General features: G+C 40.8%; 2 long non-coding RNA genes across 5 annotated transcripts in view; one reads left to right on the forward strand and one right to left on the reverse strand.

Annotated features, from left to right (window-relative positions):
• LOC107079010 (uncharacterized) overlaps positions 1-27,574 on the reverse strand; it is a 339,701-nt gene that overhangs the window by 17,533 nt on the left and 294,594 nt on the right. The gene's annotated exons all lie outside the window — the stretch shown is intronic.
• On the forward strand, positions 618-7,310 carry LOC138224253 (uncharacterized). Its single transcript, XR_011182659.1, has 3 exons — positions 618-1,849; positions 2,510-2,836; positions 7,248-7,310. It is a non-coding gene; the product is annotated as an uncharacterized lncRNA (long non-coding RNA).

A 27,574-nucleotide genomic window follows, 5' to 3' on the forward strand; every position in this document is an offset into this window, starting at 1 on the left:
ATGTGGGAGCTCATTTGTGTGTGAGGTACAGTACACTCATTGAATATACTGTATATGAGCATGCATCAGTGTGGAAACATTGCTTTGGTCCAGAGAAAAATAAGAAATAGGAAGCAGTATCTGAAAGTGTATTTTTTCCCCTTTTTTTAAAAAAAAAAAGCTTCATTCAAATGTATGTTTTGAAAACCAAGAGGATTCTTTCTTAGGCTGGACTTCTACAACAGAACAAGAGGACAGGAGGCCTTGCCAAGCCAGCTGGGAAACCTTCCCTCACAGGCAGGCTCTAGAACAAACGGCAAGGGTCTGCGAAAGCTGCTACCACATTCTCACATCTGAGAGCTCTGCACTTGCAGAACGGAACCCGTGTGATGGGCAGTGCAAGGACTCCTGCTGAGCAGCTTTGAAAAAACCCTCTTTGAAAGTACTATATAATCAAGACTGTACTATAAACTGTGTGCAGTACACAGGCTAATTTATTTGTAAAGGAGGTCACACTGTGTTCTGCTGTTTCATACTAGCATTTTTATATGTTTTTAAATGTCAATTCCTTCACGTTTTAAGGCTTTGCAAACAGACTCAGACTATACCGTAACTGTGCCACATGCACAACTGTCATAGTATTGCCAAACTGCAGTCTGTTTATGGTTTGGGCTGTGATTTCATTGACTTCCTCAGCACTAGTCTTGTCATTAATGGGGAAGTGCAGTGTCTCACAACAGGATTCTGCTCAGTGGGGTGTTAGATTTCGAATCAAACCCTGGGGTCCTTGTTATTGGTACAGAGAGAGCAGAGCCATAGAATCCTTTCTCACCCAATCGTTTAACACTGAGCTTTAAACATACAGACATTAATCCATTATGCATTTCCATGAATGGTCAATGATATGCTTTACAGGCTGTACATGGATAGCTCGCTGTGCTCTCCTAGTCATTATATTCTTATTCACTGGAAAAAGAAACTTTAGCCACTGTTTGGTACTAGCCTAGATTATGAAAGTAAAGTTTAAAAAAATGCACACAGAACACAGATCTCCATTTACAGTGCCATCTATATTTAAACATAATCCTCATTCATATTTAATGCTTCAGATATTGCACAGTGGATGGCTTAGTATAAACGAGGTTAAGTGTAATTATGTTGTGGAGAGCTCGTTATATAACTCATTCTGGAGGATGGAGTGATCAAAGTGGTCTTTAGGTGCACTGAATGCGTTAGAAGCACCAAGCAAATGGTAACAGATGGTCTGTGACACAAGGTTAGCAGAACACGCTTATTCATCCATGCCACTGGCTTTCCCTAAACCAGCCTGTTCGAGGGTTAAATTCGCAATGTTCATTAATCTAACAAAATCTAAACATGAGCATTTAAAGGAGCCAAAACCTGCATTTATGTCTATATTAGATCTGCTGATATGGCATTATCAATAGAATATTTACAAGAACAAATTTACTATGACAGTCTGGAGAACTGACTTCAAAGATCCTGGCTTTGTGAGCGCAGGTCATGTATTGATCTGTCAGTTGGTACTGTATATGCAGGTCCTGATGTGTCATACACATGAGTCATACGTCCAGAATAAGGCAGTAGTTTGTCCATTATGTAGACCCTGGGATACAGTATATCCAACCAAGTATGAAAATAACGTGGCACTAAATCAAACAGGTAACTTATTTAAATGTTATTTATTTAATTTGCTTATTCAATTTCCAGATATCAGACTACTAAACTAAATATTTTTTCCCCTTCTTTGTAATTTGTCGTTGGAGTGTGGTGTTTTAACCAGGAGTGAAATAACTCAGAAAACAAAGACCTTCTATGCCCTTCTGCTCTGGGAATTCACCTAAAAGGGGTTCGTATGAACGTCAAAACAAAAACAAGCAGACAATGGAATTAGGAGCCTGTTTTGTTGAACAGCAAGTGTTTTTCTCTAGCAATTTTCCTGTCAGGGATTACTTTTTTTTCTCTCTAATGTCATTCATGCAGACTTCATATAGGTATGAATCATACAACAGTTGTAATTATTTTATCATTTTTACTTCTTGAAAAGTACTTTACACCATTAAATAATTAAACCTCACTGTCAGACAGAGACCTAAGTGTGACTACTGAACGCATTTGACAGCAAAGAGCTCCAGGCTAAAAGGTACGTTTTATGTAATGTCAGATGATGTGACAAATTAGAAATATCAAGGAAATAACTAAACGAGTGCTTCATTTGTCCTGCTCTTGTTTTCATGTGCATTTATTACTTGATATGTTCCTTTAAAGATCAACTGAAAATGTTTGTTACGCACTTGTTAAAGTTGTGTGCCTTCCTGTGTAATGTGCTGTGCACCAGGGGCCTGCAGATGCCATTTCCCATGATCCTCAGAAAAGTTTCCCATGATTCTCTGAGTGCCAAGCACTCAAACAGCTGTTCAGGCAGTTGTGCACTCCGAGGCCCTGGTGCCCTTGTCCAATTTCAGTTGAGAGAGAATCTCTGCTGAACATGCCAATCCTTCTATTACAGAGTAAATTAAATCAAAGTCGGACGGAGAGGTTGTGGTGGGACCTATCCTGTCAGACACGAAGAGGAGCTCTCAAGTCAGCGAATCATTGCCTGCTGAGAAATTAGCCCTGGCACTTCTATCCTTGGAGAAGCACAATTAATTGGTTAAAGATGCCTGGTGCTGACAGGGTTGCTGATCTCGGAGAGAAGGCTGCTCAACATGCAAGAGGGACCAGAGACAGCGCTGCTGTCCTCCAGGCTGGGGCACAGCAAAGCACCAGGGCACAGAGCTGGCAGTCCTTCAGCCCAGACTGTCCCTGACTCTCAACAAGACTGCACAGTCACAAGGTAAGAACACCAATGTGCTGGGAAGCAGCTGTCAGTAAAAACCAAGGGAAATGCAGGCTTGCAATACTTCATAGAATTTTATTCTGTAAGACATTCTTTTGTGAATGACTTTTTTTTACCTAATTCTGCATTTTTTTACTTTTTCATATTTTATTGTAAAGACTCAAGAACACACTAGAGAAGGCTCATTGATCCAGGGTATCAGCCTCAAGCATGGTACCTCTGTAGCTTGTTCCTCACTCCCACAATCATTTGTGTAAAAAAGGGCCTTCTACTTTCAGATTTAAATTCCTGTGGTAAGTCTTTCAGTGATGTTCTCTCTGCAAGGACATCCCAGAGGACTTTACAATCAAAAACTGTAATTGTGCTGCAATTAGAAGATGGTACCTATTTAAAAATGGTAGCTTCTGAAACAGATGCATCAGTTCATCAGTTAAAAGTCAGCCAGTTAAATGCTCACACACAACAAAATGAAGAAATGTAATTCTATCCAGAATTCACTAAGCCTACAGGACTCCAACAGCTATCTAAAATATGCATTAAACTACAACTAATCCATTGCCTACATAAAACAATACAATAATCTGCAGGTATCACAATTACTGGACAATCTGTGCCATCCCTGACATTTAATTTTTCCCTGAATATAATCAGTCAGTACTCATAAAAAATCTGAAACAATTCATAAGATCTAAAATGAAAAAAGAAAATGTAGTTCTAACCTATGACCTGCCACGTCTGTCACTTAATTCAACAGCATTAACGTGTCAATGAATACAGTATAAAAACAAAGGACTTCAAAATAAAATTAGGTAATACATAATAGTGTGTGTTCCTTGCAACTGAAACAGAATTGGTTTGTTTGCTCCTCCAATGATGTTTACCAAATTTGAACATTAGGAATATTATATACAATACATAGCTTACTTCAGTAAAACATGCTCCTAAGAAGATACTGAACTCTTCTGTGTGGGTAAAATGATTCATCACTTTAACAGAAGATGTCTTAATTCCAGGTATTATATGAAAGTGTTTAGCCCTAGTGTCTGATCTCTGGTCACAGTACCCTGGACAGCAGAGGGCTATACGGTGCAGTGGGGGCAGATCAAGTGGGCTAAAGACGATGTTAACTGTCAATATAATAAATATTATACCGTACATGCAGGCAGTAAATGAGCTGGGGTAACTTGCCTGGAAGAGAAATGCAAAATCTGTCTGTTAGAACAGAGCTGTCGAACCCCCTCTTTCTCCTGAGGCACTAGCCATGGAGCTGCTGCAGGGGCAAAGAAGGGGTGGGGGGAGGGGTGCGAAATGAGTCCAGCGCAAGGCAGCAAGAAGCGCGATACTGGTACACAGGCCAGGGGGACTGGGCGAGATCAGGGCTGGAGCAGTCTTTCAGTTCAAGCTCCAATTGTTCTGCAGTTTTGTACAACAATATCAACTGGAAGTGTTCCCAGTGCAGACAAGCCTGTTGGTTCTTTTCTTGCTTCTGGAAACATCAGCTCTGAATGAGAGAAGGTCAGCTATACCTCTCAGCTCTAATCAGCTGAATCTGATACACCCCGATCCTAGAGGGGAAAAAGTCTCCTTATTATCACAGCCAGGAATTTGCATTTCAGCTGCCTCCATATCCGTTTCGCAAAGTGAGAGAAAAAAAGCTCCAGCAGAGATTTTGATCCTTATCATTAACCTAATTCTTAAAAAAATAATTGTAATACATTTATCACACTCTATTTCCATAACAGTGTGACGATCGTGAGACAGGCAAATGTTAATAGCCTGAAGTAATTGAAAGAATTTAAATGAAATCTATTAAGAGCCTTAATGGTTTTGCGAACTCCAATGTCTGGCATCAAACCCTGGGAGACAAATATGTATTAAGCTTTCTAGACAGTATCACTACATGCAGCTGAAATGAACGGCACAGATATGTCTGTCCACCCGGACTCACTTCACACTTATTCAATGGAGTCTTGAGCAACAAACCAGAGCTACAGGGATCTCCACAAGAAGGTCCTCCTCATCAATGTTTTTTAATTGTTCTATTAGTTATGTCATTTGAATTTAGGACACAGTGCTCCTAAACCACCAGCTAAGTGCAGGCTATTGTTACTATAGTTGTCAGGTATAATGATATTTGCTGCCTCTTCCTGCCTCCTCACTGTCTCTTTCAATTTGTGCTTAAAAGAGTTGGTATTTTGCTTTACTGAACACATTCCTTGATGCATCTCCTCTGCGCATCTTACACTGAGGTGGGATGTGGGAGAGACACGCACATGCTTTGACAGGTTTGATAAAAAAATATTTGTGTGTCTTGTATACAAAATAAAACTACAAAGTGTAAAAGGGCCCTTGAATGATCCTGTAGTAATATGAAATGTGCATCACAGAGAGACACTGCCACTAGTATCTGTTGCCATTTCATCCCTCCATTAGCTCAAGTGCAGACTGGACACTTAGCATGAGCAGAACAGGGTGCCAGTTACTAACTCGCACTCTAGTTTAATACACAAGGTGCAATGGGAGAAAACCGACAGTCACCTCACAATATCGTATTCTGTATTTCATATACTGTACAGTTACTGTACGGCGATCCCATGTCTGCAATGCAGACATCTGTAATAAAAGCACTTAACCTGTCATCTACCCTGAAAGCAATACATAAGCACATAAGAAAGTTTGCAAATGATAGGAAGTTATTCATCCCACTTAGTTTTTTGGTTGTTAGAAGCTAATTAATTTGGGGAATCTCAATCAAACATGTCTTGAAAGTCAACATTTTTAACAAGATGAACAAAGAGCCCACTGTTTTTAGTTTTATATGGACTTGCAGTTCACCTATAGTTTTCACTTGTGTCCCCTGGTGCAGGGTTCACTGCTAGTTCCCTTGTTTATTAAAGTGTGCTAATCACTTTAAAATACTTTAATTAAACCAATAAGATATTCAAGATTTAAACACTTACTGTACTTTTTATCTCCAGTTCTTACCCACAAGGAGCTTAAATGATGCATTTTGGATACTATTACATTTTTTCAACACAATACATTTTGACTTAAGAGTAACAGTAGTAAATGTAGTGGTGGTTGTATTTGTAGTAGTAAAAGTAGCAAATGTAGTAGTTTCCATCTTCTGAAAAAGATACAGATTTACTGCTGCAGCTCAGCTAGCAGCAATGGTGACCAGGGCTTTTGTCCTTGAGAAATAAGATCATGATGTTATTTCCCCTGCACTTTGATGGATGGAAGCCACAGACTCTAGCAAATTGGTAAGATAATCAAGGTTTTTCTGATGTTCCTTGAGTGAGAAATGACTGCCAATTTATCATCACCATTACAAGTTTTGATGGCTCAACAATAAATACGATTTCTCATAACCCCTTCCCTATTGCAGCTCCAGAGTGACAAAGAGGTTTAATTTCTTCGAGAAGGCATTTTTGCTACACTTTCAGATAACTCCCTGCAGCAAAATGAACAAACAGTCCGTTTTTTCAGACTTGTAGTCTACTGGCCCTTGACTGGCAACACCAAACAGTCACCCCTTCTCTAGAATATTTCCAGCTGTGAATAAGCCTAGAGTTTGCGGAGCTAAACCCTTCACAATGAATGATTTACAGAGCCATGGGGAGCAGCTGTAGGTTTTCTGTGTCCCCAGTAGTCAACTGGCTATCAGCGTGTTCATGTCACAGTAATCTGCCTTTAGAACACAGGCACTGTTAGTCCACTTCTGCACTGTGGGCCCAGCTGGGCACATGCCATCCAACCACAAAACAGTGGTAACTGCCTGTCAACCAACCAGCCTACCCACTCAAATTCCATAAGCTGCAAAATTGTTCTTTTATTGTAAAATGTGAATGCCTGAATTTCTAAAGAAACAATGGCTTCTTATCACGGTACACACATTGGGAATCACTCAAGCAGGCGGTGGCTGAATCAGAGACCTGCACTTGTAGGAGAGTGTAAAGAAGAGGTGGGGAAATAAAGCTCGAATACACACGGTATACAAACTAATGGAATTAAAATAGAAGGCTCTTACAAGGGTCTGTTTACACACAATATTGCGTTTATGTGGTTCTGCCTTGAACAGGTTATGATGCTCCTATATATGAGGGCAAAGAAATATCATTTTCAATTTAGAAACTGACCTAGCTGGTGCTACAGCAACTTGACCTGGAGCTGGTGGTCACAGGTTGAGGGTTCAAATCCCAGGTGAGAAACTGCCTGTTGTACCACTGAGCAATTTGCTTTACCTGAACTGTCCTAGTAAAACACACACCTTTATTATTGGATACAAATTTAAGTTTCATTAATAGTTATTTTTGGTCTGAGAAACATATCAGAAAAATAAATTAGAACTAATATCACTCATGGGCATAAATGCAAATTTTACCGGATCTTATAATCTTTTTTCCAGGTTTTTCCACCAGCATCTATTCTCACTATTTAATATCTCATGTGCTCACCACTTCCAGAGGAGGATAAAAATCATTAGGTGTTGGAACCTAAACTAAGGAAATCTAACTGGACTGTGATCGCTGCTCTCCTCCCACTTTTGGGGTTTTGCGCACGTCAGGAGTTACATGGTGTTCTTTGTGGATATTAACATTTTTGTATCTGGTAATCTTGAAAATTTGGTGCACAGAGTCAGTGTGAATAAACCTACTGTATTTTCTTCACTGCAGTTTCATTATACACCAAGGCGGAGGCAGACAGACTGTACGTCCACTCTCTTCTCCACTCTCTTCTGTTGAACTACTAGCAATGAAGCATCTCAGCATCCCTTAGTTCCCAGTGTCACGTGAGAACGGGTGTCACTTCTCTTCTCTGCCTCAGTCTCTGTTCGAGGTTTCAGCTGGGTGACGGAGAAGGGAAGGTACTATATGGAAAGCGAAAGGTGTAGAGTAAGTATACCAGGAGAGGGTCTACACCAATTTACTGCACCCTCACTGCGGTTTAACTGCCTTCATATTTCAAGCCCACGCGCAGAGCCTGCGTGTCGATGTGTGAGCAGCCCAAGGCCCTGGCCTGATTGACCACATCATCGCATCATCGCTTCTGCCAGCTAGACTGCCCCAGCCGGAGCGGGAAGACTGGATTTATGGAGAGAGCAGCAGAACAATGCGACTCCTCTGCCAGTAAAAGTGGCTACTATTACTCTCGGAATAAAAAAAATGGCCGCGGCCTTCCATGAGCATTAGTAAAGCTGGGGCCTTGTCATTACAGCACAGCAACACAGCAGCCTCAAACAATATTGTCAAAGGTAATGGCTTACGCTCTGAGGGACCAGAAGACAGAAGCACACTAATGTAGTCAAATAAAAAGCTCACTTCGCCTGCTCTTATTTTAGGAGTCTCCTAGGGTAGGCACTTTTGCTTTACCAATATATTTTACTAAGCTTTCCCACACAGACCTCATTTCTGTGTTAATACATTTATTTTCACCTTGAAGGGCTCTTTTCCTTTTTTGACCCCGACTGTGTGGCTGTCTCCCCATTTGCACTGAATTCATTTCCTTCGGGTTCTGACACACAAACCACACTGTGTCTTGCTGGTCAGCTGGGGATGCAAGCTGTCCTTTTACATGGCTTCCTGTGGTCAGACGATAGCTGTGCTTATCAGAACCTTGTATCAGAATATTGTATACCACATACACTACTATTTCTGCACTTAGGTCTGCAGGCAACAGCTGGACACCAGTTAATTAACTTTGGCCTGGTGTTGTCTTAAACTATTTGCAACTCTTTTCCTTAGTTTAATGGTAAAGATGTGTGTATCACCAGAATTGCTGAGTAAGTCCAATTACTCTCAAAGGGAAAATTACTTTAGGAACCCAGCAGTCTAGATTGGTTTTAAATGTGCTGCCTGACAGAGCTAACAGGGAGCTTAGAAAAGCTCAATTTCAGTTTTAAAACAAAATGCATTCTTTTACTTTAAGTAGTGCATCTGAAGTACTATAACTGTGAAGTTTACTCTTACACCGAAGCCTTGAGAGGAGAGCAGATTTTACTAGCTCAGACAAGCCCTCTATCAAGTCAAGGCAACTGCACTGTCTTTGGCTTTAACCTGACTGGCCTAATGTGCCAGAGGGGCAGACTGGGAATGCTGCTGGGCACTGACCAGTTATTCACTGCCATGTGGTACCAGGTGAAGGGTAGAAAAAGGGGTATGTCTTCCTTCAGACCTTTCATTATTAAAATAATATACAGTATTATTGTACGTTGATAGTCAAATGTTATTACAAATTTAGTTTCCTTGAATGCACTTTATTGCAAAAAAAAATCAAATGAACATACTGTACTGACAGAATACTGCTTCAGAATATTTCACAAAACAGATGTGAGCTTTATAAAAGGGACCACAGGACTCATGTTTATCCCAGCATCAAGGCTAACGAGACCCAAAAGTGCTGACAGCTCCTGCCATGTGGTGCTGTAGATACCTGAAGCAGTGATAGCTGTAAAAAGAAGATGGCATACTGTATATTGCATGTAATATAATCATCATCCTAGTAATTCTAAGAGGGTGATTTAAGCAGTGATATAAGATGCAGTATGAGTCTGAAAAGATGGGGTAGAATGCAATAAAGCAGACCTGAAAGCAACCAATAGCACTTCTACTCCAGGCAGAGGTTTCTGTCAGTGTCGAAGCCACAAGGATATTTTCATAAGTGTCACCAATCATTGTGCTGGGCTCCACTCAATAAATCCCATTGCGTTACACATGGATCTACATCACTACAAATGTTACAGCTGGATTACAATCACTGGCTTCCGGCAGAAGCATGTACAATAGACTTGTAGGAGTCCGAGAGGCGCTGACTGCAGTGCACTAGAAAGGAATAAAGAGGCGTAGTGCTTCGGTGAGAATAAGATGAGGATGAGTGGCAGGGGAGTTGATGCGGATGCAATACTTATCAGTGGCCTGTTCCCAGCTGCGCCAACACTGTGCAGTTCAATAGAAACTCTTTCAGTCGTTCTGTGTTTCTGGGTCCCCTGCTGTACCTTAATATGACGCATGTGTGTCACTCGAAAATGGGAGCGAAGAACACTGATTGAATACAAATCAAAGATTTGGCCTGGGAAAGCAGCAAGAGACATGCAGTACGGTCTCAAAATATTGAGTCAAGTGAAACCAAAGGCATAGAATCTCACAGGGCCCTTTCTCCTGAATTAATGTTGAGAGTAAATCTGTCAAAACGCTTACATTTTCAATAACAACTACACTACACACTTAGTAGTTTTCAAGGATTGTCCATGTACAGTACTGGCATGTGAATTAGGCTTTTGAGAATGAAAAATATACGTGCTTCTACATATGCGCTGGATTCAAGACATAAAATTTACTATGCTCATAAATTTACATAATTTTAAAAGTGTTACATTTTTCACCGTATCCTTTGACAGCTAAGGGATTGACAAAGGGTGTTTAGAATGCACCTTGAGGGACCTTGCAGGCCTAATTACAGTTTATTGTCAACGATAAACATTAAAGTACGAATGAGCTCCTTCTTGTTCTTAAGTTCAGTGCGTAGACCCTCGTAATAAAGAGCTGCTTCAAATTATCATTGTTCTGCATTTCAGTCAGGAGAACTTATGCGATGAGCTGTGTACAGTGTTAAGATGATATAACGGCACACTGCAGTGTTTCATACCATTTGGCATTACAACACTGCATGGTCCTATTGGCTTCACCATTAAAGGACCTGCATAGCATTATTCATTTCTTGTGCCCTTGCCTGAGACGTGACATGATCCCAGAAGGAGAACACCTGACATACCATCCCGCCCTCCACCCCCTTGTCAGCTGACGCCAGTCACTAACTGCCAAGTGGGTGAGATGGGCCAAATGGCCTCTTCTCATCAGTAACTGTTCTGGAGCTGTCATGAAGCCACTGCATCAGGCGAAGGCGGAGAATTCCAGCACAATGTACAATTGGTCTGTGGGCTTGTTTCCAAACTTCATGCCTTCCATTGACTGGTGACTGGTTGATTGGTAAATGACTGTGGTTATTTATGTAGTTAGCAGACACAAAGACATTTTCACTTATAGTATCACTGTGATTGAATGAGTTTCGTTGCTTTGCAGATATTCCTCAGCCCTTTTTATATTACTGTGCCCTAGAAAGTTGCACCAGCTAGCAGATCTGAGTCCAGCTTTAATTACGATACATAGGATTAGTGTGGTTCACCTTATGCACTTAGCTGGAAGATGGATTCAGGCAAAGACTAGGTTACTTTGAAAAGTCTTTCTTGTGGATGTGAAGGACGCCTTCTTTGCAGTCACAGAAAATGAACCAGTTCCTGTGCCAAGAAATTATGGCACTCTTCTGCCATGAAGAGAAGAAATGAAAAGTGCAAAGCCTGAAAGGACTGAAGGCTTGCACAATACAGAGTGATCTCTGCTGGAAACAAAGTTAATGCCCTGACCGAAAAGCGCTGAGCAGGCAATGAGAGACGGTAATGAACTCAGACTTTAACCCTGGCAGAGTGCTGCCCAGAGTGTATTAATTGGCTCATTCCCAGCCTGTCAAGTTCACTGTCCATCGTCATAAGTCATCCTGTCTTGATTGACATCAATATAATTCACAAGGAAACCACTGGAAATGTTAAAGATCTGCTGACTCTTTTTTTAAAGAATTTTAAGATACTCCTAAAAGCAACACAAACTTCCAGGACCAGACAAAATAATAACGCTAATAACGATGACAATAATTGACTGTAAGAAATTAGAAGTCAATTATACTGTAGCACTGACATAACACTTCCATCTTCATTATTTGCACAGTAGCAGCAAATGTACTTAGCAGCAAATGTGTTTTAATACACTCCTCTTTATATCTTCATTGCACTATTCACTTATAAAACTACGTACCATTTTAAAAGAATTAGTCTTCGATTAGCTCACATGTAAAAATTTCTTCAGCTGCTGGAAAGTATTTAAATTTTGTCCGCAGGGCTCTTACAGAGTAAAAAAATATGAATCCATGGAAACCATGTTTTGGCTGAAAACAGAAAGGGAATTGTAACCATGTTATCTAAGAACTCATGAGTACAAAAACTGTACCTTTTACTTGTTCATCACTTGTGACAAAAGGATCCAGAGGGTTCCCATTGAAAGTCTAGGTTACATCCCTAAATAATGTAACTGACAGTGGAATGCCATATAAAGGGAATTCATATCCACGAAGAGAAATGTAATCAGCTGGAGATACGCTCCCAAAACAGACCATTCAGACACATGCATATTCAGTACATAAAATGTACTGTACCTACAGTTTAACCCTAAACCCTAAAAAAACAATAAACAGAAACAGATCTGACAAGTATGTAATTATTCTTACATTATTAATGGACTTGATGTGCTTGATGGTGGATGTCTATTTTCACACTGCCTCTTGTGAATAGCACTTTGCACCAACACTTGATTCTCCAGGCATGGCAAAAGGACAAATATATGAAGATAAAGTATGTGCCCTTGTGATGTTTTCACTGCAAAACTCGCATACAGCACGGAGGCTGTTACGGCACAGCACACCTGCAGCCTGGATTCCAAAACAGTCCGTTTTTTTTAATGAAGTGGCGATGTACATGCAAAGGAAACTTATAATGGGGAGCCTCTGCATATAATTCAGAAGACATATATCTGATCTGGAACCACAGCACATCTCTTCTATGTCCAGTAATTGCCTTTGAAATCCAATTTGCTCTGCTTGGCCTCAGACTTGACCCTAGACTGAAATCCATCCTAATTTTAATAATCGGTTCAAACCGCCCGAGTTTGCTTGGCATGCTTTCCTGTTTGGCTCAAACACCCTTCCTCTTGATGTCCTTGTTTGCCTCATGTTCAGACGCAAGCCCCCCTTTGTTTCCTTTTGAAAGGCATTTCAGCTTGCTTCACAAACACCTACAAGAGCTGTACTGATCAGCTAATTTACCAAACTTGTTATGAAGACAGTGAGGACGTTTTCTCAGAGGAAATTGCTTTCAAAAGCAGAAAATGTCTGCACTGTGGAATGGGAGTGGAAGAGCTGAGTGATTAGGAGGGTTTTGTAAGAAAATATGTGGCTGTATTTTTCTGATAAAGTACAGCTTCAGAGGTATCTATATAAATTCCCATAAGCACCCCTGACTACTGGGACATGTTCAGTGCAGTATAGAGCAGAAGCAAAACATCTGCAGGGGACTCAAAGGGCCCAAAAGCAGCATAGTCAGTGTATTAAAAGACATGATCAGAAGGTTAAATAAAAGCTTCTACCCACCTGCCAATTGTAAACCAGGAAGCTAGTAAATGAGGGGTGGCTCTTTGCTTTGGCTCTTACACAGTGGCAATTATTTATCAAGTACTGGATTATCCCACCTGTCATTTGTGATTGGTGGGCAGTTTAAGCTTTGATTATACGCACTGTAGGCCTCAGGGTGCTGCTAGCTCCAGAGAGTGCCAGTAATCAAACCACATGCAATTGCACCTTCAAAAGACACTGATTCACCTGTAAACATGGGGGTGATTTTGTGCTTTATAATACAGTTGCAAATTAATTTAGGATTAAACTAATTTATTTTATAAAAAAGATATTGCTGAAGTGCAGGCAGATACATTCATCTTTACCCAAAGGGTTGTGGGAGAATGGAACAAGCTACCTACTGTAGCAATATGGTTAAAGACAATACTTTGGCTTCCATAAAAAAATACAGTAGCTGGATGTAAGTACTAGTGGACTAGATGAGCCAAATTGACTCCTTTAGTTTTTTTAATCTTTGTTAAGCTCTTATCTTCTTAAAGTTTCTTCTTCCTGTTTAAGGAAGAAAGCAGACCACTGTTATAATTTTGCAGCAGTGAGAAATGTTGATTTAGCTGGCTAGACCTGTAAATGTGTGACATTTTTAGGCAGCTGAATTATCTATGGAAATTGGATCCTGGGTGAAGGTTTTATTCACGCCAAGTAGGCTCTTTTCCTATCATGATATTTATGGTAACAGGAGGCACTTCACATAAAGCAACAAGCACTCAGAAATGTCAGTGCTCAGCGGTGGGTTGAGTGAGTTGGTATACTATTGCATGTCATTGCTCAGCTCTCCAGGCTCCTTCATTATAAACTTATCTCAAAACTACGGTGAACCACGTTATGGCATCATTTCCAATCAAAAGGAAATGACTGATAATGTGGGCCACATTATAAGGCCCAGGAACTGCAGGTAAACCTCAGAACGCCGAGACAAAAGGCTGCACTGAGGATGCAGACTTCACCAGCAAAGATGCCCGTTAAGACCACAGGCTCTGTCCACCCATCAGCACATCAGGTCTGCCATCTGCCGACTCTGAATGGGACCCCCCCGGCAAAGCAGTGCCATGGCTGGGCGAGCTGCAGTCAACCGGTGATCACCCCTGGGACCTGCTGGCTGATGGTGATCTTGCCGTATTCTTTTCATAGATGCATTACTTGCAGATAGATACTAATCCCACCCGCTGAAGCCATGGTACTCATAGTATTCATCCATCCATTTTCTAGGTGCTTTATCAAGAACAGGGTCGCAGTGGAGCCTATGCCAGCAAGCCATGGGTGTAAGGCAGGATACACCCTGCATGGGATGCCAGTCTATCTCAATAACTCATAACATAAAAATAAAGGTTACAGGTTTTTGGTGGTAGAGTTGAGTGACAACCACCGGCTCCGAATCGCCAGTGTATATCTTGGCAGAACCCAAGAAAATAGCTGACGATCCCAGAATTTAGGGAAAGACCATTAAAATGTAAATTGTAACACAGGATAGCCCTTGCCTTTTCTAACTGCAGCTCTTAATCCAAAAGAAACAAAAGCAAGGGTTCTGGCTTTGAATTTATGAAGACACTGAACCAGATGAACACAGTAAATCTAATTTGTAGTCTTTTATCAACGGCAGCGATCGTAAATCAGCAATTATAATAAGTGGTTTTCACGACCAAAAGACAGAGAGAGAGAGAGAGAGAGAGAGAGAGAGAGAGAGAGAGAGAGGACTGCAGCCCTTCTAGCTCTTTTGTCCTCTTCCAGTCTGCTGTTGCCTGCCCCCTTTGCCATTAGGTCACTGCTCGTGCTCCTCCAGTCTGGGCTGGCTGGGAGAAAAGCTGCCTGCTAAACCACCGCACTGTGCTCCTCAGCTGTCACAGGCCGTGCTCTAGAGCCTCTCGTCGGGACTAGCTAGCTCAAGATGAGCACTCGTGAGGGAAACGTTTCCTGCTGCTGCAAAAAGAGCAAGCCTGCTTAACTGATTCTGCCAAACATATCACACTTTTCCTAGCTTCCTGACGGGGTTTAATGGAAGCTACACATTTGTGGGTATCTAAACAAATATTAGTTAATTAGACCCGATGTAGTGTTGATGTTTGGACATTAAGGATCAAGGATCCTCGGTCCTTTTCTTGTCTTAAAACTACACCATCACAGATAAACTTATAAGTGACTGTGACATACTCTTGCCTTGCTTCAAGAATCAACTAAATTAGATTTTCATATCCTAGTTTGTGTATAATGCTGTTGTGCTAAACCATAGCTGCTGAAGTCCCGTAGCTGGGATTTGTCTAATTCAGGATGTGGGGGAGGAGGAGCACAGAGTTATTACAAATAAGCTATTTTACAACCTCTGCAAAAAGGGACTGCAAAATCTAATTCCATTACCCTTTCGACTTATGAATTTACATCTCAGACCTCAGGAGGATAGCTGATTGAAATAGCCAACGTGTGAGACACTGCCTGGAGGGGAACATGACTTTATGGAAAACGCCATTCCCTGTGAAGAGGGGAAAAAAGCCATCATAATTTAATCCTCCTTCTGAGCACCATAAATCTCATATCTTTTGTTCTGTATTTGAATATCTTTACATAAACACGACACCCCGAGTGCCTGTCACTCCCCACGTGTGACAATATCACACTTGAATGCGTTTCATATATTTTATGAAAATACACTTCTTACTGTCACAGCGCTGAGATATTTAAAACATTTTAGCAGCAGCCCATCCTCCTTTTCTTTAATGTTGAAATGTTTGCCTCCATTACATTGTCCCTTGAAAGTGTAATCATAATAGTTCTGCACGTCTGCCAACGACAGGACAGGGAAGAGGGTAATGAAGCCAAGCTCTCCACACACACTTAGGCACCTCACCTGCGCGTGAAGGTCACACACATACATTACAGACTATACTATAAGTCATTAAAAACAAGCACCGTGTGTACATATATGTCAAATCTTTACAAGCTCACTCATTGTAGGTGTCCAGGCTGTTTGCTTTCATGTAATAAGTAAAATATGTAGATTTAAAAAAAAAAGACAGAAAACAGTCACTTTGATTAGAGAGTGATGATTTAAGTTAAGCATGTTAAACGTCTCTTATTTTATTTGATAAATCTTCAACCACAAAGTGTATGTATCTGACACACGTGACATTTATCTTTTTTTGTCCTACACAAGACAAGACCTCTAATTTCCAGGCTGGCATGTGTGGATAATTAGTGCAATACCGGAGGTGTCTTCTAGGGGAGCTGCCTAAGGAAACCACACCTCACCAGCATCCCTAGAATGACTGCCTATTAATTATATTAAAACCTACGTCTGCATGCAAAACAGATTTGCACGGAAACGCCAGCAAAGAGGCGTTTGAAAAAGGTTGTGTAAAAAAATAATCACAGCTTATGGGAAGAGGATACAGAAACCTGGATGTGCAGCATGTTCATGCATTGGTAAATGTACTATATATTGGCTGAAGCACAAAGAAATCTCACAACAGGTTTTCATTTACAGGCAGTTTAAAAAAATATGGATCCCCGTTATGTACAGGCCATACACGTAATTGTCTTAATGTCCTAATATGTGGTTATTGCTGCCAGATTCCAATAAGTCCATATCCTCATGCGGCTTCAAACACAGTCAGGAAATAGGGATGTAAATGCCAAATTGGTTAAAATAATTCTTTTTGTTCTGGCTGCTAGGTCTCTACATAATCCATCATGGGAAAGGTCAGATTTCTTTCTAAAAGCTTTATAAGATCAAATGTTGTGTTCTGTGTGCTACGTACCCTTGGTGTCAGATTGATAATGTATTTAACCTTGATTAATGCCTGGATAACACAGGCAGGGATGAAATACCCTTTAAATATTTTACAGCCCCTTACAGATACATGAAAAATGGGACATGCAAACTGTATAAGGCCTGCATTCAGAATGCCTGGGTACTTAGTCAAGCAGAGCACTCAATAGCATAGGCAACCATAATATTGGAAAGAAAGCAAAAAAGTGAAACCATAGCAGCATTACAAATGAGGTTGTTTTTAATCTGTTACAGAGTTTTGGGTTAATGATTCTATCATTAGGGCAATTATTATCAGGACTAGAATTGATTTTTTGCAATATTTGGAAAAGTTATTTTCCCCATACATGACTACACACTGAATGTAATTCTAGAAATTGTTGTAGCTTAACAAAAACATTTCGGGAACAGTGATTACAGTACAGCTAAAGAGCGTGCTTTACATAACTTTCAGTTTGTTTTTGATTTGCTGCCCTGTACAAGAAATACTCTTGTGCCCTGCACAACTGTAGGCATTTGTTTTCTAAGGTAGTAGTGTGGAGTAGTGGTTAGGTACTCTGGATTTCTGACCAGAGACCGGTGGGTTCATATCCTGGGTCCTTTGCTATTTTTCCAATAAAGAGCCAGTTGTATACAATAAATGCATCTCCAGGGAAATGAGTACTTCACAGACTAAGCTGATAAAATAAATTAAAATCATGGTAAAACATTATAAACATACATTTTACTGCTTCTTATACGTCAAAGACTGCTGAAAGTTATAAAAAGGATATTTTCTTTTGTCAGAAATTATCCAGCAGAGAGACCTATTAAACTTAAACCTATGAAACTTACTGTACATAAAACCAAATAAACACAATATGTCTTTCTTGCTTTATCTATATGCAACTTCATAGATGATATGATTTGGTTTGTATAAAAAGGAGTGAGTCCTGAGTAATATCCATACACTAACTGTTAAAGGTCATGCTTTCGTTCAAAACAGAGAACGCTGGGTGGGGGGTGGTCTACTATATTTTAATTCGCTGTTTCAGCACAGAGAACAAACAGCTGAAAAGAATCAGTTGAAGGTTTTGCAAGTTATCCTGACATACTACACTGGAGTTAATATGGCACAAATATTACGATCAAATTAAGGCTTGGATAGGCACGTGGAGATTGTTCTGACTGTTCGGAATGGAAAAGTATACAATAAGTCAAATGTCTACAGGCAGCCATTCTTGTTCCGTAAGGACAACACAACATTGCAAACACTTGTTTTGTGATGCTTATATCTGAAGCTCGGTCACGCACAGCTGGCCACAGGAACCCAATGGAAAGCATTGTAGCCGCACACTTATTTCATCAAGCATGGGGTGTGTGGGGAGAGCTCTTCAAGCCCAGGAGCTCTCGAGCTGGAAGACGCTGAAACGCTGGACCCCCCACTTTACGTGCTGATGGGCCTTGGTCACGTTCAAACATCGCTTGTTAAAGGTCTGACAGCGACAGGCAAGGCTGACAAGAAAAAAATTGAGAGTTTGATTCATTTCTACCTCCAGTGGAGGGAAACCACTTATTTAACCTGCCTTTTGACAAGTGTGACCCCAGGAATTATACAGATCAAAGCCTCCCTATCATTTAAGAGAGTTCAGATCAGACTGCTGGACACAGGCAGGTCAGACACTAACCACCTTCTGTGATTTCAGTTGTTTGCCCTTGAATTAAAAAGACACTGACAGAAAGCAGTTACATTCTATAATTCCTGCATTTATCTTTTTTCCAGAAATATTATTTGCTGAAAACAAAGTAATTTATAATGTCTTTCAGGGACTTACACCACAGATCAACTCATTATTCTAGGATTTCAAATTCGGACTGAGCAGTGTTTTGGGAGTTAGATGCTTTGTTTCCATAGTTACAGTGCATTCTAAAATGTACTCAGAGCTCAGAAGAGCAAATCCCACCACTCAGTTTCTGCTGGGGTATTTTTCTCATCTCAGTAGTGAGAAAGGTCATACTGGTAAGCTGTGGAAAAAAAATGTAAAAATTTGCATTTATTGGTCAGTTTCCTCAATAACCTATCCCTGTATATATCCTGCTGTGTTTGCAAAATATTGTGCTCCAAGAGGCAGTTGAGAAGGATTTACACATATTAACATGTCTGCATATCGAATATAGCAGTCAAGTAGCAACAATAAAACACTTTGCATCACTTATACTCATGTGAAAAGGCCAGAATGACGGGAGAAAAAGTGATATAGAATTTCCTGCTGACATCACTGTGTTGGGCCCGACTGTCATTCTCCAGGTGTATACATTTACAATTAAACATGCCTCAAAAAGTCTTTTGTGAAAGCAAGAGGAAGTAAAAAGACATAAAGTATATATCAGCATACATGGCAACTGGCATGTATAAACAAATAAGAAGGATGAAGCTGTTTTCATAGTGCAGCCAGTCCACAGTATTGCCATTTCTTTGAATATGTTTTCATAAACCACAGCTGTGCGTCTTAGTTATTTCGGGACTACAGTTTTAGCAGTGGTGTGTTCTTATGCACTTCTATTGCAAGCAACCAACATTTGGAGCCAGGAATTTTCATTCAGCTGTGGATGCCAAGTTCACATCACTTAAATTACTGGTAATTTTGCCTTTGCATTGTTTACAACAAGATTCCCAGGAAAGCCTGGTCACTTGAGAGGAGCTGTTTTCTTCTTAGGCGTAATGTAGTGCGTGTCTTCTCATGGCCCTCAGAATCGATACCTTCCACATGTGGCTACACCCTGATGACATTCTTCTCTTCTACTGTTAGCAAGTGTGAAGAGCACAGCCCCAGCGGGGATCACATTCCACAGATTGTGCACAGGAACTGTGTAAAAAAAAAAAGTTGACCTCAGAGTGGGTGAGTGATCCCCAAAGTGCAGAGGGACTGAAGTACGTTCCTTCAGATTCTGTGAAAATCTCGCCGAACTTTTCTGGCAGCAGAACAGAATTAAAGAGACGCCCACTCCGCTTGAACCCCATGTCAGATGTGGTCTGGGACTTGTACGAGAGCATCTGGGAGCAGAGCCAGATGCTGCTTGCACTGGAGGGGGCTCCATGATGTGCATCCTGCATGGAGTATGGCCACATTGCACAAGTCTGTCCTTATGACGAGGAGGACACAGACTAGATGAAGACGGGAACGAGGGAGCTGCAATACAAGAGTGAGGACCTGAAGAGGGCAAGTCTGAGGTCCTGATGAGCCCTGAGGCAAAGAACAGGAGAAGACCAACGCAGAGTGGGTTTGCAGAGGGTAAGAAGTCACTGGCTGTTGACTTGGAGCTCAGAGTGAGAGCAAGCAGAATAAAACACACTGGAATAAACCGCTGCAAGAGTGCAAAAAATAGAGTGATGTGCTGAAGGAGAAAAGTGAGGCTCTGCAGTTTGAGCAGAAGCAGAAGAACTCAGAAGCCAAGATGGCTGCCTTGGAGACTCAGAGCCAGCCAGAGAGAGAACTAACACTGATAAAACAGTGAGTGCACTGACTGATCTAATCTAATTCAAGGTTTTGAGCAAATCTTTCCCATAATTCACTGAGCAGTTATGTTATCACTGTAACTCTGCTTTAAGGACAAGCACAACTGACTTAATTATTAACAGCTGTTGCATCCTGTGCTCCACCTGTTCCCCTTTCCTCAATTGCAGGAGGAAAAAAGAATATCGTAAATACAGGAATTAATTAATGAAACAAACACATTGGGGATATTTTTAGGGAAAGGGCCTTTTACCTAACCAGGCATCTTGCCCCCCTCCATGCCCCCTGTATGTTCTCTTATTTTACGCTAATCAGCCCTGAACTGCAAACAGGCCAGTGGAATAAATGTGTTTTTTGTTAGATGTAGAACAAGGGGATCTCAGACATTTATGCCTCATCTGCTGCCTGGATTATCTTAGATCCACAACATTAGGTACCAAACTCACTCATTTGTGGCCCTCAGGGCTACACAGAATGAACTATGTCATTAGCATGTCTCTCTGCCACTGCAGAGCCTGACTGGGCAGCAGAATAGAGACAGGGTCCCAGACAGATGCACGCTGCATCATTTCACTTCATGCTCTGCAATTTATGCTCATTAAACACGAAAAAGAGCTCAAGCTGGCTCTGCCATTAAGCATTTAAAGTAAGCAAAAGGCCTATTAGCTCACATCATGTTACAATGCAGGTCTCATTCCTCACAGCAGAGGATGCTACATGGAGGGAGCACTGAATTCAAACCTACGCAAACCTCTCAGACACTTGAGAAAATCCTGAGATGCAGGGACAGGACACAAAGTCAAAAAGTGAAACAGGCCAAAAACACTGGGGCCTGTTCCTGTATGCAGCCTGTATTCAATTCAAATTCCAGGAGCTTGGCATGAACAATGAGTTACAGTGGTGCCAAGTACAGTGTATTAACACTAACTAAATACTGCACAGACAGCAAGTGGAGTGGGCTTTCTCCCCCTAACACTTTCAGATTCAGTAGCTGACAGCAAGAACCGTTTCTTAACGCATTTCTTAAAAAAAAAGAAAAATGACACCAAAAGGAATTGGAATAACTGCGACTCCAGGAGACTGCCTGCTGTACCTTTGCTACAGCCACTGCAGAAGGTCTGCTGGGATAGGGGTAGGGTGAAGAGAATGAACACATCTTCCTGTGTGGAGGGACTTGCAAGAAGAGTTGTGTGAGAAGTAAACCTTGACCTGGTTCGGTTTGGTTTTCTTTTCTCTGTTCCTTCAGGGCAGTGCAATGTATATCATTCAGCTGATAGATTCTCTATGAAACTCCAGTGCATTAGTTACACAGATCATATGTCTATTTCTGGCTCCAGTTATGTGCTTAGGGTGGGAAAGTGTAAAAATACTCCTTTCAATTTGTGTATCTGATTACTATTTTTCTCTCTAATAAATGGTAAGAAAGTACAATTTTGAGATAGCTTCTGTCTGCATTTAAGGGAAAACCAGAATATCCACTGATCTTCAAGATCAACTTGAAGTGCAAGTCTGTTTTTCCCCTATAAACGCAGACTCTTAGCTACACTGTTTTTTAAATAATTTAAGAGCAACCAGAGACACCAGTAGAAAAAGACAGTCATCAATGTTCATAGGTGTTCAAATTTAATAGCAAGACCAGTTTTATGCTGATTGATTTATTAATTGATTAGTGGTAGAAATAACAGCAAACCAGCTGTTCTTAAAAGCTGGAGTGAACCACCATAATTCTATTGTTAAATTCAAATTCACCCATTGACTTCCCCATGTGCTTGAAAGGTTGAGAGGCACCTGTTCTTGTTCTGAATGCATATTACATTTGCAAATGCAAAACAAATACAAAAATGAAATGAAGTGTAATTTACTTTATTGCAAGTGTCACTTTGAAAAAGGTGCTATGCGCATTAGAAACAAAATCATATAATAAGGAACAAGTAATAGGTTTATTCCATGCTGAAAAAAAGAAGAAGAAAGAGAACACAACGTTTCGGCCGTGGAGCCTTCTTCAGGTGTGTCCTGAACAAGGACAGAACAATTTAAGAACAATTGAGAAAATGCCTTTAGAAGACATATAGATTTTAACAAATGGGTGGAGCTTTTTTATCAATAACAATAACAATAATAACACAGAACTCCAACATTAGGCTATAAAGTGCCAACTTCAAAGAGGCTTTATGGATATGACTCTTTAAGACTGTATGAGTCTGTGAATGAGTATGTATGAGTAATCCACACTGCCACTCTTAATGTACCCAATGCATCTTCACTTGTTGTGGAGTCCTTTCTAACAAAGAGCCAGGCTACCATTTTCATTCTATGTCCCTATACACAGCTGGATCTAATGCAGCTCTGACTTCCTTACAGCACAGTGGAGTTCTTATCAGAAAAGAACAAGAAAAAAATAACTTTTCCAATTTCCAGATGCCACAAGCAAACGTGAAATACTTCTTCTGTATTATCTTCGTATAATAGGTGTGAGCTTGCTAACTAATAATAGTGGGTTGTGACAGAGAATAGCTCGCTAGGCCTTTTTGCTGCCCGACAAGTTTTTTCTGTGTCACTGCTTCCTGAACTTGCTTCAATGAAAACTCCTCTTCGTTGCCCCTATCACTGTCTAGTTGACCCTAAATTGCCTGTGGAGTCTGAAATGAAGCATTAACGTTCAAATTCCTGTGGGCATTCGCCGCATGCAACTCCAATAATTATACTAAGCACAACACAGAGCCTGTCATCTCCTTTACTGCCAGCGACAGGAAGATTGTAGGGATGGGGGAGTGTGTGCAGAGGCGAAGAGCGATGATGCTAATTTTCTTGATCAAATGCCCCACATCACCTACACTTAGCTTAATGCAGTGCATTTTGATCTATATGCAGGAGGACTTGAAATGTCACAAATGGCCACTCTGGGTAATAGGGCTTCATTTTTACTGCTGTCCAGTCTTGTTCAATGGGCTGATGATCATTTCCCTTCTTAGTCCTGTGAGTTCATTTATACAGATGTGTGTTATTAACATTTCTCCAGCGTGATGCACACAGTGCAGCCCTTCACCTTGTGCCCGCTCTGAACTGGGTCAGACAGTGTGTCTTTGTATTTTGCATCTGCTCTTCAATTTGAATGCAATGCATTGGAGGGGTACGCACAAAACAGGGACTGAAGGTAAAGGAAACTTTTCTTTTCAAACTGAGAATTTGGGCTTTTAGGCTGGAATCACTGCTGTGATGGCCTCTTCTCTGACTCTTATCACAAAAAATCCAAGAAAAGTGCCAGCAATTAAAAAGCAATGATATCATGGCTCATATACCAGTCCTTGGCATCTTGCAAATCTGTGTTAAACTGCCTGATTTGTACAAAAGCAATTATATTACTGCTCATTATTAAAAAGCACTTAATATCTTTAACCTTAGAAGTGAATGGTCCTTTCTGCAAAACAGCACTGTAATTATGCTATATTTTTTCTAAAGACATACTGTCAAATGAAATAGAATTTTAGCTGCTTTTATATAGTTATGTGAATAGTCCATATGTAAACTTGTATTTGGTCACACATACAGTATGTTGGCTTATTTTGCCAGTATCTTTGTAATAATATTAAGGCCTTTCTCATTCCAAAAATACAAATGTTCTTTATCAATATTCATGCAGCGAATTATAATTGAGGGAGCTGTAATCAGCGTTCATTAAGGGCGCAACCTGGAATTCATACTGAAAGTGAATTAATCCAATGGCAGGAGGCCCTGTTTCATTGGATTTTGCACAGGGTTATTTCCTGGAGTGCGACTGCACAGCAGCCTCCCCGAGTAGAGACTGAGTGAAGGAAAGCAGGAGCAGCAGGTCAGATCTGACACAGAGATTCATCATAATTCATCATCTTGATCAAACTTATTTCCAAAGAACAATAACGAAGCTGAAACCTAATCATCGTGGAAAATAACTGCTCTCTCCCTCAGCCCCATTCTTTCTCCCCACGAGCAGTCACTCCCACGAGCAGTCACTCACGGATGGCTCCTGAAGTTGAGAAGCAAGCCCACAGAGCACACTTCATTTCATGTTTGACATCCAGTTTAACTGGAATGGTGACTCTCCGCCACTCCAGCCTGGATGATCCGTGCTTTTAAGAATGGTTTGTAGCCTCTGTTATTGAAGCCTTGGCAGCCAGCTCATCATGAGTACAGTAGATCTGGCTCTGTAACTGACAGGCCTATGTGACCTGCTGGTTCAATGTTTTCCTATCTATTTCACTATTGGATTTCAGGGCAGTTCAATACAAGAGACATTTTCTGTGCAACTCCTCCACCTTTCCCACAAACCAAGATGCTCAGCCAAGCAGGAGGCCGTTTTAAATGTATAGATTTTTTCTTTCCCCCTGTGGAGCTGTTATAGGGATAGGTATGGATTAATTGCCTGTCAGTTATTCAAAATATCATTTCTCCTTGATGTTTCCGGGTGCAAGCCACATGGGCAGTAGAATGACAAAACAGGCATGTACCTTCTAAAAGGAAAAAAATACAGTCCTGAGTCAAAAGAGCAGTTCTTATCCTTGTTGCAGGCATATTTAATGTATAGAATAAGACCAGAAAATGTTTAGGCTTAGAAAAAAAATGTAGTAAAACATAATTAAATATAAAAATTAACCTACACTTACAGTGTGGTTGTTACAGTCATTTTATATATAACTAGTTATAAAGAGAAATAATTTCTTGAATGCTCATGCACAGTAAATGCTAGCATACTAGACTTCACATAACTGACTGAAAGCGAGCTCTTCAGGGCCTGGCAGAAGAAGAGCTCTCTACGAGCTGGAGGAAAGACTCCTTTGTCAAGACCAAAACAAGTAAAGGGCCAGCAGGCAACTGAAAAAATAATTGTAAGAAATCTTCTGCCGCAAATTGGTAAAAAAAACACACGCACAACCCTTACTCTCGGATGATTTCCATAAAAAAAACATGACACTAAATCAGAACTGAACTTTCTACTATTCCCATATGTATAAACCATTAACATTCTCTCTGAACAGCTCACTCACCCCCTATAACGAATAACACGCATCTCCCAGGAGTAAATGTTTGTAAGATATTGTCTTGCAAAGTAAAACAAGCCCAATTTAGGGAATGTGGAATTATGTCGCCACAGATAAGAGATTTTTTTCCTATTGTTTGTTTTTCCCTGCATCACACGCCACGCTCTCAAATTGCTATATCACTTCCACCTGCCTGGCACTCCTGTTTCAGTCCCTTCTCTTCTGAGAGCGAACACAGCCCCTCAGAAATAAATACCCAGGATTAATCCCTGACACATCATCTTCCAGCAAAGATCTTATCCCATGTGTGCAACATCTGCTGCTGTTCTGTGAGCACACAACTTTTGTTTTCTGCTTATAACTCATCTACACACCAATAACTCTTCTACGCAGCATGATATTTGGCTGAAACTGATGATCACAGAGCTGTCATGTAATGACTCCTTGGGCTGTACCGTGGCAAATGTTTTTCATGCATATAAAACCAAATGTGAACATAGGTATTACTAAATCCTATATACCTCTTATTTTATTTGTAATACCTTGTCTTTTTTTCTTTTAATTGTGCTTTCTCTTATCTTTTTCAATTCCAGTTCTTCTCCTCACTCGTATTTCATCTCCTCTCTAACACAGTATGCCACACAGGGGTAGTCTGTTTTGTTGCACAGCAGGCAAACCGCACGTCAGGTAGTCACGTGCTAATGTGTCACACTTACAGCCTCTTTTCACAGTTTGAGAATATAATCTGACCTCCATTTCACTTTCCTTTTTTCTTTTGTCTTGTTAAGATTGAAGTCACCAAATATTTTGTCATGCCCTCCATCGCCCTGGTTCTTCCAGGATGGACAGGGGCCTGTGCACGCACCTTTCTGACGGCCCTTCTCAGAGCCTGGAGGAGTAGCGCACCTAATGTTCATTCATTCACAACACTGCAGGATCACTGCCACCTGGCTAGTCACTAAAGTTGCTGATGCACCAAAGAAAGAGCCCCTTCGAATCCAGTCCATTTAACACTGGCACGCCAATTCTGTGAAGTCTCCTGGGCATCCACACATGGCGAATGACACAGCTCCGGCTTGAAACTGTGACGTCTGGCCTGCTGGGCTTGATGTGCGGTCCTCACAGGGGCCCTTTCCGATTTGGAGCTGCTCCTGCAGAGGTGCAAACCTCAGGAACCGAGGCACTGGAGGCAACACGTGCCTGCAGCATTGCGCGCTATGTGTTCAATTTGTTCAATATGCATTAAGCCTATTTTCCCGTTTTTTTTCCCTTTCCAGGGGTCTCTTTCATTATATTTTAATTATAAAATAAAAAGTTTTCGCAAACCTCACTATAATTCTAATGTAAGTGTTCTATTAGAATCTCTTTAGTTAACCCTTTTTAAATGGTTCCCTAGTTTTTTAAAATCTCTGCTATTTTCAAAGTTAATTTACTCTTGCCTCCTTCTTAAAATGACAATTAAAAAAAGGTACTGTACACAAAGTATAAAAACTGCAGATTTACAATGGTGTAATAATAGCTAAGAATAACCATTTAGCATATCATTAGTTGAAAGTACACACTGACAATAAATTGTATGAGTTATGTACAGTGTTATGTCATAAATGTACATATATGTGAATGAGACAACGTTTTTTATGAGCATAATCATGTAAGGGCTTAAAATACAGAAAAAGAGATAAAGGACTGAAGGAAACAACATTCGCTGGCTACTTGTTAGAGCACAGTAGAACAACTCTCCTCTCCAATTCCTTGCAAGTGCCCTGTACTGATTTCACACAGCGCACTCGTGAGCGTGCTTCTCACTCTGCAAGGTCCTCATTCACCTCGTTTTAAAATTTGAGGTGAAATGCTGCTCAGCGTATAGGTATGAAATCATCCAGGGTCTGGGACAAAGCAACAAAGGAACAATTCGAATTGAATCAGTGGTATGGACTCATGGTCCAGGAGGGCCTCTGTTCGCAAGGATTAATAAGCAACAGAGCACAGACCTGGAAACAGGGGTAATAAAGACCAACGAGGTGAACAACTGATTCCACTTAGGGCATTAAGAGTCCAGAGTGCAGTGAAACCAGAAGAGATGGTGTCACTCCAGGACCAGAAGTGAACATCGGTGGATTAAATAATGAGAATTCATTGCGTTTACACAGCGCTTTTGATCCCAAAGGATCCCAAA

This window comes from Lepisosteus oculatus, chromosome 19 (genome assembly GCF_040954835.1).
Source record: "Lepisosteus oculatus isolate fLepOcu1 chromosome 19, fLepOcu1.hap2, whole genome shotgun sequence".
NCBI classification, from domain to species: Eukaryota; Metazoa; Chordata; class Actinopteri; order Semionotiformes; family Lepisosteidae; genus Lepisosteus; species Lepisosteus oculatus.